The sequence below is a fragment of the Papilio polytes genome, unplaced genomic scaffold, assembly GCF_000836215.1.
Source record: "Papilio polytes unplaced genomic scaffold, Ppol_1.0 DF822845.1, whole genome shotgun sequence".
NCBI classification, from domain to species: Eukaryota; Metazoa; Arthropoda; class Insecta; order Lepidoptera; family Papilionidae; genus Papilio; species Papilio polytes.
The window spans coordinates 3,571,376-3,585,190 of NW_013526359.1; the positions used below are offsets into that span (position 1 = coordinate 3,571,376).

Here is a 13,815-nt window from a genome sequence, read left to right on the forward strand (position 1 = left end):
GGGGATAGGGTAGGGTTACCGCAAATACAACCGTATTTAAGTAAGTAATTTAATATTTTGTTTTCATTTATAAAAAAAAATATACACTAAATATCTTGATGTCTTATCGACGATTTGTACTACATTTTTCTGGTTAACCTTAATCTCGTGATTTATTTTAAATTTATGTTAAACAATCGTTTCTTGTTCGACATTATCTAGACTTCCAGAACTAAGTTCCAGTAAACCAGCAAAATGTTTTAAAACAATAATAAATCAATTAACGCTAATGCAATACAAAAATTATTTACAAATAAAACTTAGTAAAAACAAAATGACAACCCTAGGGATAGAGGACGTGCGTGTGCGCATCCAATGCATACCGGGGGAATGAGACGGAGCGATACACGCTGCAAGTGCGAGGGAGACGGTCGCATGTTACAATGTTACCGCGGCAACTGAACGGCAAAACCAGTCCTGTCAGCGGGACGTCAAGACGAGTCGAGTTCTCGGAAACGGTGACCCGTGTCACGGAATCCCTACACACACATGCACAACACACGCACACTAAACTCTATAGTGTACACATTGGTGACAAAGTTTTTATATCGCTAATCATTTTTTTATAAAAATAACCTCAGTAATAACATCGTTATAACATTACTAGCTTTTGCCCGAGCCTTTGTTCCAAATAACAAAATTAGTTAATAGCAAGTGTACTTCTAGACTACTCTACATTACAGAGAACTGTTGCATCATAGTATCATACTTTCATACTAATATTATAAATGCGAAAGTTTAGAAGGATGGATAGATGGATGTTTGTTAGAGTTTGTAACCTAAACGGCTAAACGGATTTCGATGAAAATTGGTGGGGATATAGAGGATAGTCTGGAATAGCACATAGGCTACTAAAATTTGTTTATTTTTACGCGAACGGAGTTGCGGGCGAAAGTTAAACCTAGAAATAAACTGAGTATAAGCAAAATTTGTACTAATATTTGCTTATATTCAGTTTATTCCTAAGTTTAACTTTATACCGCGTTTATTTGTAAGAGGTATAAGCATATAAAGAGGAAGAACGGTCCCCAAACCTTTATAAATGGGTCATATAATTGTCAAATATTCTTGTCTTCCAATCGCATATACATGTATCAAAAGAAGCAATATTTTGCAATATGCAGACTTGTAAAATAGCGCAAGTCGGGCAACGCACTGTTCAGTAGCTACAAATAGACGAGGAGTTGCCACCCATCTTACATTATTTATTCCTTCCAGTTTATAACGTTCAAGGTGTTGCTTAATTATTTAAGCATATTGAATATATAAGAGTGCGTTTCCACTGACGAAAATCTTATACAAAAAATTGTCATTTCTCCGATCTATTTCGAAACAGTGGAAACTAGCGTTAAAAGACACAGAATTACATATTAAAGCATAAAAGTTTAACATGACAGTTAAAGATGTGATATACTCTATAACAATTTTAAGGGCGCCCTGAGGATTATTTCTAACCGTCACCCTGCTCTGTCCCCATGTTGGAACAGATGAAGTTTTATCCGTCCTACCTTTTAGACCCACTATCACCAATAAGATGATAGATGTAACCGTTAAATAAAATATGTTCTAACCGGCCATTCGTCGCAAAAGGTGGGACGGGTGAAACGTTTTATTCTCATCTGATCCCACATGGGGACAGAGCGGGGTGACGGTTGGGAATAATCCCCTGAAAGGTTTAGAAAACTGTAAAAAGTTTAAATAAAATTAATAAATGATTTTATTAAGATTGTATGACTTTCATATCTCGTGAAAATGATATAAAAATTATGTAATCACTTGATTGTGGTTTTCATTTAAAACTAGTTTTAATGACATAACAATTTTATTATTTATAATCATAATTATATTTATTAGATAATAAATTCAATTTATTATCCGAGTTTTACATAAGTTATTGTGTAATTTAAAATATTTGTTACATATGTACAGATGTTTTAAATTCAACCTTTCGGGTACATTTATTTTGCAAAACAGTGTATTTACACTATATTGCAAAATATATCCAGAGTATCCAATATGACTTAATGTCGCCTAGAAATTCCAAAGTATAGATAAATATAAAATTACGCAAAGACATCGAGGCAGTGTTACCAGCCATTTCAAAAGACCGATTGCCAAATCCCGGGTTACAATGTGTTCGGTGCCACGCAGTCTCAGCGCAACAGCGACGATCTATAAATATCGAGCGGGGCAAATATTTTAATACCGGCAACCCGTTTGATGCATTCCCTCGGGATTCTGAACTCCTTGCACACGGAGCGTATTCGTTACGAATTTCATTAGAAAGATATCTATCTGTACGAATATAATAACGCGTGAACACCCAACTTTGTGACGTTGGTAGCAATCACTGCATATTTTTCAATAATTCTTTCTTTAATAAGCCCTACACTTACGAAACTATTTAGGTTACATATTTCCACGCTGTTAAACTTAGGAGTAAATAAATTGTAAAAACCCTTCATGTGGGAAAGGGACCATAAACTAAATCTGCCAACATTAAGGAAGCAAGTTTATTATGGTAACGGTAATTTTGACCTTTGTATTTAAGAATTTGACAAATGTAAACAATAAAATAAAGTGTTTATAATCACGCGGGTGAAGCCACACGAGAACAGCTAGTATAAGTTAGTGGTCGAGCGCCTGGTTCCTACACTATGCTCTACGCCCGTCTTTCTTTTAACGCCTTTATATTATAAAGAGGAAAGATTAGAATTTTTGTATGTATTTAAATAACTCAAAAACTACTGGGCCAATTTTAAAAATTCTTTCACCTTTTGAAAGAAAATAATTTATCTGTGAGTAACATAGACTATATTTTTTATTATTTACTAATTTCACGCGGACGAAGTGGCGAGCAACAGCTAGTATGTATTAAAATGTTGGAATGATGTCATATTCAGCTCATCACGTACGTCAGTATTCCGTGCGAGTTTGAAACAAAGAGTTTGAATCGTCTCGGATTGGATCGCCGAAAAAGGAAACGCAACGTTAGGGGTCAACGCAGTTTCCTCTCGCATTCCAAATCGCTTACACGAAAAGATCGCTCCATAATAACACTTCGGAGAATTAAAAAAATATATATAAGTACATGAATAATGGTTATCTACATAAACATTCACGGTTTATGTATAAAATACGCAAAATATATGAAACACAAAAGTGAGGATAATAGTTAATCAGAATTCGAACGAATAATGAAATTCCTACCGGAAAATGCGTGTTGTAAAAATATATTGAATTCATTACGAAGATTTTTAGGAACTAAAATAACTATAGGCAGTAACTAAGCTCACAAAACTAAATATAAGTACAAACACAAGTATAAAAAAAATCACAGTAAGTAGTCTATGTGTTCTTCTAGACTATGCTCTACATCTATGCCAAATTTCAACCAGATCCGTTAAGCAGTTTATGCTACAAACTCTAACACAAACATCCATCTTAACTTTTGCATTTATAATATTAAGTAAGAAGTAAGATAATCACCTATATAAATTCTTCTAAGGATGGACATCTGTGATGTTTTGTTTTTAATTCCGTCTGGCCTCTACAATTCGTATACGAGTGATGTGACACTGACGTCACGTTATTCGATCATTGACAAACGACATTCCGGAGCCGAGTGCCGACAGAATGCGGCTGAGGCGCGTCACTAGCCAAGGTCTCGCGATATATGCGACATCAACACGTAAATCACTATGCTCGCTGCAGAAACATTCACATAACTAGAGAACAATAAAAAAATCTGCAACTTTAAAAAATCAACTCGCTGGTTGAGGTCTTTCGAACCAACTCTAAAATCGACTAAACAAAAGAACGTCTAATTCCATAAATAGCATTCCACTTATCAATTATTTTGTAAAAATTATCAGATACTAGCTTCCGCCCGCGACTCCGACCGCGTGGAGTAAAAAAAGCAAAGTAAGTAGCCTATGTTTTCTTCTAGAATATTTTCTAAATCTATGGCAAATTTCATCGAGATCCATTCAGTCCTTAAGGCTACAAACTCTACAAACATCTATCCATCCAAACTTTCGCATTTATAATATTAGTAAGATAATAGTATAAGACCTGAAACTAAACTATCACACAACTGTTTAGTTTAGCTTTGATTCCTATTATATGGAGGTGCGGACACTACTCGATTTGTAGTTGTGCGACTAAGCAGTTGAATCGACTGCGAAACAATCGACAATCGCACAACAGTTGTGGAATAGTTTCGTCAAAGGTGTGAATCCACTCTAAAACTAGTTAAAATATTAAGAAAGTGTTAAATAAACCATAAACCATTGCATATTTGTTGGGATAACTTGTGATTCATTGCATACCAAGCACCTTTGTCATACACAAGAAACGACTCAATGCAAAGTTACGGTCATAATACTGCCCCATTATTGTAAGAAGAATAAAAACTTACTGGCACTACATAATTAATGGCATCCTTCAGTTCAGATTTCTACATGTATAATAAAACGGGAGTGTGTTTGTAATATAAAAAAAAATCCAGATTTCGGGAAGTTGTGTTTAGCCCACCACCACCCATGGCCCTACCGACCCTCGGGTCATACGGGCCGAATCGCGGAAATACGCGGAAATAACTTGTAGGGAGTCAAGAAGGTGCGTGCGGAGCCGAAACCGGGAAGATGTATTTGTGTTGATCATAACGAAAAATCGCATTTAATTTTTTGTCTATCTGTCCGCAAGCCACGTTTGTTCCGGGTAATCTCCGAAACGGCTGGGCCAATTACGACCTGACTTTCACTGAATGGTAGCTGACATAGACGGGCATATAGGCTACTTTTAACTTAATATTGCGGAGACGAAGTCGCGGGGAATTGCTACTTTAGTATAAACCTAAAACCGTTCCAATATTCTTAAGGGGACGGATACTACTTGCACATATCAGGGAAGAAATTTAAAGATATGTGTAAAGTCAACCAGCATTGGGTTATAGTTGAATATCGCCTGGTCACCCTAATCTGGCTGGACTTCGAGGTCCCTCAAATTATAAGAATGCTTATGACAACTTAAAGTATACGGTGTTTACTTTGATGCTTTAAGTGTTGTATTACATTATACTATGCAATAAACGCGTAACCAACACCGGTTGATGTTTACATATTTTTGACACCTCACGTTTTAATTCCTACACAACTAATATGGAATTTTCCCTACCATATGTACACATTTTTATATAACGATCGAGTTATATACTGTGTTCTAGCACATTTTATACATAGAACAAGTATAAAAACATTTAGAGAAACATTGAATTCCTTATTGTTGGTTCTTACTTTTTGTACTTTCACACAGTTAATTAAAAAAAAATAATATACCCGTTTTAGCAAGAATAAAATAACAATTACGTTGAGAACATGCATCGTTCAATTTAAATTTTACTAATATTATAAAAGCGAAAGTTTAGATGGATTTGTTTGTTAGAGTTTGTAGACTAAACTGCTGTACGGATCTCGATGAAATTTAGCATAGACGTAGAGGATAGTCTGGAAAAACACAGACTACTCACTTTTTTAATTCCACGCGGACGGAATCGCGGGCGAAAGCTAAGTTAAATAACAAATTGGCTATGTAATTAGACATAATAATTTATTAAATAGAACAAGCTGTTATTCTAAAAGTAATCATAATAAAATCTCTTATTATACTGTGTAGACAAAGTACTGAAGATTGTAGACAAACTGCAATATATTAATATCTATTGTAATATTTCAAAACAACACATGTTACTATCGATAACAAAATTAACAAAGAGTTTAAAACACTTTTTGTTGAGTTTGATAAATGAGCGTTTTCTTGATTAAGCCATTGTCTAAGAACCGCTACTTGCTATATAAATTTGCATACAAATAATGCTGAGTAAAAAACATCTCTACCAAGATGCAATTGTGTACTTTCTATAGTATTATAATAAAGCGTAAACACACTTTTTTGTTGCCTAAGATGTCAGCAATTACAGAATATTTTTGAATAATTATTTTTCAAATAAAAAGCCCTACACTTACGTCACGCTCTAGGCTATATATTTTCACGCCATTAAACTTTGGGGGCAAATATTTTGGATAAATGCCCAAATGTGGGAAAGAGACCATAAGCCGCACGGGAACAGCCAGCCTTCTAATAAAAAAGTAATAAACTCGTTGTAATGTATCCGATATTTTTCCAGTAAAATATGTGGACGAACCCTAAAATACCTGAAGTTACAAATTTGATAATCGCATTGGCCACCTACAATAGATTTTTTTTATTAGGCTGTTTACATGATCCTTTTGATAATCTTCAAGATAGAAAACATTTGCAAGTAATTTCTCGGCAACTTGGAAAAACAATATATAAAAACATCGTATAGGTGATACAGTAAAGGGTACACTTAATTTGATTTAAAATTCAGTCTTTTAAAAGTTAAACACGTATGGAGAAATAACAAACTAAAACACAATTAAAACTACATTTTCTTAATCTATTTAATTTATCAATTAAAATTGGAATCGATGAACGATTCATCTGAGAGCCAAAACGGGTATATACAGGAAGTTTTTTTTCTCATTCGACTCATTGAATCCATTCACGAAACAATGGCGGTGGTATTTGGTGGTCAACAATGTTTCGCAGAAGTCAATCGCGTCCCATTCATTCGTTCTCCATTCGATAGCATTGATATTGTCTTGTATGGACTGTTTTAACCTCACTTTCCGGTCTAAAGGCGACTTCGAATAAACACAACTGTTTGAATATGAACGACGATTGTCAAATGATAATTGTTTATCTCTTGTACAGTCAGCTGCATAAATGTGTATACATTTAATAAAAATGTATATACGCATTTGATTTCAAAAAAATTTTTGCACGTGTCTGTCCCAAGCTATCGACCATGAGTACATGTTAAATAAATAAATACAATGGTGTTTGCTGACTGTACTTTAGGAACTGTGAGTTTTAATTGACGAATCTTTAGAAAAAACTGTTTTATCTCAACTTTTTCGAACAGATTGATAGAGATAGCAATATATTTTTACAGATGTTTTAAAATTCCATAGGTAACAAACATAAGAAAACAACGCAAGTATGAATATATTTCCGAGAATCGTAATCCAAAGCTCTTTTATAAGTTGGACTAATCTAGAACCATCTCTGATACTATATTACGTTATAATGGAGATTCAGATAGTTCAAATTATAATGGTTGAAACTATCGTCAACGAAAGACATGAATGGTTTTAAATTTCAAATTATTTCGCGGAGACCGTCTTGCTTTGCGTTCTCACTTTTTGAACACTAGTTTTCATTCTATTTAACACATTAAAAAAATGTTTTAAATCAATACGTAATTTATAGTAAAAAAATCAACAGGAATATCGAATTTTTGTACGTCTTTCTACTGGAATGAGACAAAAAACGTAATCTCTACTATGCTAATATTGTAAAGAGGAATATTTGTATTTTCGGATTTATGTATGTATTGAAAAAACTCAAAAACTCCTGCGCCGATTTTAAGAATTCCTTATCATAAGAAATCTACGTTATAAGTGAATAACGTAGGCTATATTTTCTACTACTTTTTTAATTCCACGTGGACAAAGTCACGAGCAACAGCTAGTATATTATAAAATAGAATTTAACTTGGCCAATGTCTATCGAATGATCAGTACTACAGGTGGTTGGTTTGCATTCCGCAACGCTTACGTTCTAGAGATCATACTGCGTACGTATTTTATATTGTATATCCTAGGTAACAAGGTACATTTTAGTATACCCATGTGTTGTAATGGACGTATGGTTCGCCCACGCCGGCTGCGCCTGTCGTTACATTATCAAGGATTTGCGGACCTAAGCCTTTTAATACTAGACATGGCCAAATTATTTATAAATCAAACAAAAAAATGGCTTACAACCTTAGTATACATTTTATAAACTAGGTTTCTTATATACTGCCTAATTAATTTTGACATTTTTACCTGTTGTAAATACTTGAAACACAAAAAGGGACTCTTAAGTTTATACTTTCATTATATCTAAATAGGCTTAGATTAAAACTAATCAAGGGAAAAAAGTCAGTTGCAGGTGATAACGGTTTTGCTAAAACATAAGCTATATTCGTAAAGAGAAACGAGTTCTCATTTAAAATATTATTAATCTCGATATTTTTGGAGCAATGCGTCATTGGGGTTAATTATGCAACCCAAATGCTTATCAGAATCTATCGTAAATAATGTTTAATTATGATTTTAAACGCCAAATGGGAAATGGACATGGAAATAAAATGAGTGCCTGAGATTGATTAAGTAATTTAACAGTGGTAGAGCCCACTTTAACATCTTCGAACGAATGGGTCGGCTCGCCCGGTGTAATACCACGACCACACAGAAGACAGGCGTGAAGTGGAAGCAATTTCGCGTTTCGTCTGATGAGTGTGGTGCCGGAGGCCTAATTTTAGTCCCTTTACCTTTCCAGCCTTTTCTTATTAAGAAAGGATGGTAAGAAATAGGAAGTGGATTTGACGGTGAAGGAGATGCATAGGAAGGGAAAATGTCCTCTTTATGTGCGTCTCCTCCTCCTTCAATTAAGTTGTCGAGGCATTTGACGAAAACCGTGGTGGGACCAAGACAGTTTCGGCGTTAGGGCGGGATTGTAAATTGCCCAGGGCTGATATAAAGGGGCGTCATGGTAAGTAAAAAGCGAAGCAGCAATCTCGCACAGGACGTTATATATTTAGAACAGCTGATGCACTAAAAAGTGACAAGGAAGTGATTTCTTAAAAGGAAAGCTTATCTTCCAATCGCCGACTAAGGAGGTTATTAACAAAATTAATTTTTATTAGACGTTTTCAAGTCGAGTAGCGGTAAAATGGTCCCCGTCGCCTAGCGGATTTGCATCGCACATTTTTATAAACCTTTTAAACTTAATATAAAGAGATGTTAAGTATTCAGCATTCCTTAGTCGCCGTCTGGCCGCCGTCCGATCAATCTTATGCAAATTATTAAAATGTCTGTTTAGTTCCAAATGTGCACATCTAAAGATGTACAGATACGAATGGTTTAAAAATATTCATCACGATATTTAGGTAGATACCGCTATATTTTTGCATGTAAAAATAATTGTATGTAGTATCTAGGTTAAGCATACATCACAAAGAACTTAGGACATTCTTTTTAATTTTTGACCATTAAAAAAATGATAATTTGATACAAAAAGGCTATACTGCAAATAAGCCTTATCAATAACAATTAAAATTATATAATACTACCATTAGAATTTTGTCTCTGGTCTGAAATTTAAATTCCCACCAATAGATGGCACTGTACCTGTATTCAGATAAATTTGTCCAATTGCAACTAATTTCGGTTTCCACATTTTTCGGACATTTAAGGAAAGAGATATTTGAAGGGAACTGCGGGCAGAATCGCGGTCATAACTTGTATTACGTACCAGCCATCTCCCGCTAGCCGCTAGCCGCATGCCATAGTCGTACGATTCATCAACATTCCATATTCGGCAATACTAATCACGCAGAAATTCTGCCCGCCATACCGAACACCGCTATGTCGACACAGCATATTTTGCAAGATATTTATACACAGACATACAAAGGAAACTACTTTATCATCAGAAAAAAGTTTTACTAAGCATCTATACTTAGTGCCAAATATCGAACCCAAAATATTGTCACCCATAAACAATATGTCCGGCAAATCACTTTCTTATTTTGACAGCGACTTTGTCAGATTAAAAAGTCTAGTAAACGTAGTCTAGTAATAGTAGTTTTCCAATGGTGAAAGAAGTTTTAATAGTATCGAAACCTGTCAACAATAATAATACATATAATAGAGGTTCAGTTAACAGAGAAGACAAGAAATATACAAAAACGAGGCGTCAACATTCAGGGTCATTGTATAAAAGATCAATGAAAGTATGTTCCAAGAGAAACAATGCATTTTTCTTCAGGAATCACTGTAAATGTATAATGTAGCTGTAAAATGAAACGACGGGATAAAAATAGCTCGTAACGTATGAGTAAACAATAAATATGACGGCACATAGATAACATTGGAATGTTACTCTCGATTAATAACAAGACCAGCTTTATCAGTGCATAGATAAAGCACTACATTTAATTATATACTAAAGCATTTATTATTTCAATCCATATGCGAATATGGTCAAAGAAAAACTAAACATTTTTACTATTGCTATTCTTATGTGGCAACATGGCCACCATAATTGGAATTGTTAGAACTTGTGTAGAAATAAAATCGGTTTGGATTCCCTATTTTAATTAAATCAAGACTCGAAATACAAGCATAGAGATATTTAAAATGCTATCGATAATAAATATTTCCTTTCCTATACTTTCTAAAATATTTTTAAACTAAAAATTCAATGTCAATCGTTAAAAACGTTCCGTATTTATATTTAAAAAAATGTCCACCCGCGTCGAACATGTTCCAAATAGATTTAAGAATCGATAAATCAGTCGAGTGAGTACATCGTCCGAATACTTAATGAGCGATCGTTAAATTTAAAATCGATTATACGTCGAATACAAACAATACGGCACATTGATTAGCATAGGAATCAAAATAAATGGACACAAGTCGCTCGTCTGGGGCTTCAAGGCCAGCTTTATCTGAGAGGAATGCGCACAGTAAACAATGTTAGACGATATTTCGCCTCAAACCGCGCCCTGAGCTCAATGCGTATTGTAAAACTTTGAGTCGGAAATTCATTGCTTTAGAATTATTTTAAATTATTTCACGTTTCACAGCCCTCAGATTTAGAAATGTACTAAAAAGTGAAAGACCAGTAAGCAAATTAAAGCAAACAATAGCACCATCTCCCTAGTTTATCTATAAAAGTCTTGCATTCCAGTCATACGTGTATTAGTTTACCTATACGCAGATAGATCCCACATCCACCTTAAGACATTTACAGTAAAATCATCAATTTAAATACATCGCCAGTATACATAAAAGAGCTATCAAAATACCAACCATTTAAAGTCAATACATTCAATGTGCAAGAACCGCGTAGTAAAATGGTTAAATTTATTATTAAATGTGACAATTAATTCACATTACAATCGCAACTGGATTCCTTTAGGAGTCAAGAAACGTTGTAAAATGCAGCCCTTTAGCGTCACGCATCGGGGAACTTTGTGCGTGGGAAGTCTTCACTATTCTATACATACTTGGATTTCAGTCTTGGGAAGACGACTCTATTACATTTTAATATTAAAACAGGAACCAGACTTTCTGGTATGTCCTAACTTCTAACAATCTATGGTGTCACGAACATTATCGTCCTGTCCTTTTCTATGTAGTGTCAGACCCTTTTTAATACTCTTTCATACATCTCGATCAACTTTATCGGAAGAGTTCAGTCTTCCTTAATCAAAGTAATCAATCTGGACATGTTACATAGTGGTTCCTATAATTCTATTTATTGATACAGTCATTGTAAACTAGACATTCACTAATGTTTAGGAGGAAATTAATGTTATTTAGAAAAGAGAAAGATCTGATGATTTTAAATTGTCTTTTTACTCTCAAACCTGCAATTACATGTAATAACATACTCTTGATACCAAGGTAAGATAGTAATGTTCACTTTGTAGATTTTAGAAGGTATTCCCACGGCATTATTAATTGAATTTGTACTTTTAATGGCCCGTTACAAAGGGAATTTTAGTTGTAAGGTGCAATTATGATGAAATTCTCTAAAACTTTCCTTGTCGTCATTCGTCTGATATGCTCTAGCAGTATTCGCAGTGAAAACACCATTATATAGTTGTTTGTTAGATTTCTTAAGAATGAAGTTGAACAATATACAGTAGTAATAACACTCTTATTTTCAGCTATGTTCATGCTTATTCACTCCTTACTTTTCGTCGACGCACGTATCTTTTCAAGTATAAAATCGCATCGCATTCAGTTGACATTATACATCACGTCACGATAATTTATTCCCGTGCCGTCAACTCCATCTCACAACCGTCATTGTCCACAAAGTAACGAGACCAATAACTTCGTCTTCAATTTACGATACGTCGTTAATCGCCCGCTGCGTTCGTGTTTTTGCCGGTGGCATTTTATCTTTTAACTCTTTTTATGTACTACCGGCTTCAGCGACCCGCGAATACCGCAATCCCTATTAGCCAGCGATATCTCGTTACTGGAAGCGTGGAAGCTATTTATTACCTTGTACGAACCGTCCTCAATGCAATCTCTCGGACGAACCTAGCGCAAACTGTACATACTTTTTGTACTCATTTTTATACAAGCCCCCAAATGATGAGAAAAAGAATCTTCTACATTTCAATTTTCAATTCACATTTCTTACATATGAGAATAGTGTAAAAGACTCTAGTGAAGTAACTGTCATCGTCGTAACATATTAAAGTTACTCTGTGTAAGGTTAATAACGTCAGAGACATGGGCGGGTTATTTTTAGCGTTAATAAATTGGCTTTGTGTTGCGCTTTATTGTGTACGAGTTTCGCGCTGACGATGTGACACACTTCTAGGTCAGTTCTGATCCAAAAACCTTGTTATACCTTACTATTGCTTACCAGAGATTCACTTATGGACATTTTATGCGACGAGATGATGGGGACATAAACCAGAAAGTGATAAGAATGTATGTAAATGGCTAAAAAGGAAGAGGAAGACCGAAGAAAGTATGGATGGATTGTGTGAAAGAGGAAATGTTTAAGGGAGTGAATTCAGATATGACGGGTGATAGAGATGTATGGAAGAGCAGCACATACTGTGCCAATCCTCCATAAGGGATAAGGGCAAGTTAATGTTGACCAGAGATTCACTTATTCTTGTAGACTACTTTTTATTATGTTCCTGGTTATAGGAAAACGATTAAAATTCTTGTGAAGCGACTCTACCCAATTTACAGATGTCAGGAGGCCTTCTAGGATCACATATAAACTCGACTTTTGATAAGATTCTAAAGCTTTCAATGTGTTTATGTCCATAAAGCATGTTTTTATGAATCACTTCTATTTCCTTGAATATTATTTGCATGCTTTCGAATACCATGTTGCGATTTTGCCGCATACAGTCAGCCAAAAGGTATAGTAAAAATGTTAACTTTATGTTTCCTGTGTCAGTGACCAACGATATTGTGGTGTGAATGCTCCAGCAACCGATATTAGCCTTCTTGGCTATTCGATATCACAGAAAGTCTCCAAGAATGACTATGTAAAGGAATTTAATTTCGAACTTACAACACGTTTTAAATGCCGCTAAAAACAGTCGTGCACAATCACGCAAGGTTACCATTACATATTGATACATTACAATTTTAGCAACTTAATTTTACGACCGCTTTAAATACGATTGTACATTCACTAACCTTTCCATTGAAATATTTTTGTTATTTTGGCTACTGTATAAGAACGAGTTGATTAATTCCCACATCTGTGTGTTACGAGGACTGTTTACCATTTTAACGGACACAGCACATTTTGATCTGCAGGTGGGCAACTTTGAAGGTCAACTTTTTAAGACAATGTCGCAGGTGCCGCGTCTTAACTATGGCAAATAGATATGGCTAGACATGATCGGTATTTAATGGGGATGTGTCGAGCTCGGAGCACCTGCAATTGGATGTTGGCGAGGCAGGGGTGCGGAGGGGCCGAGGGGGTTCGCGCCGCTTTAGAAAGGCGCGACCATCGCCGCGGGCCCGGGCCGCATTCTACGGCCTGTCATTCACTTCGAACAGCTTGCCTATGCGGTGCATTCCATCT

General features: G+C 35.1%; 1 protein-coding gene across 1 annotated transcript in view; it reads right to left on the reverse strand.

The window, feature by feature from the left end:
• The window catches only part of LOC106105503 (protein kibra), a 73,788-nt gene that overhangs the window by 58,941 nt on the left and 1,032 nt on the right, over positions 1-13,815 (reverse strand). The window lies entirely within an intron of this gene.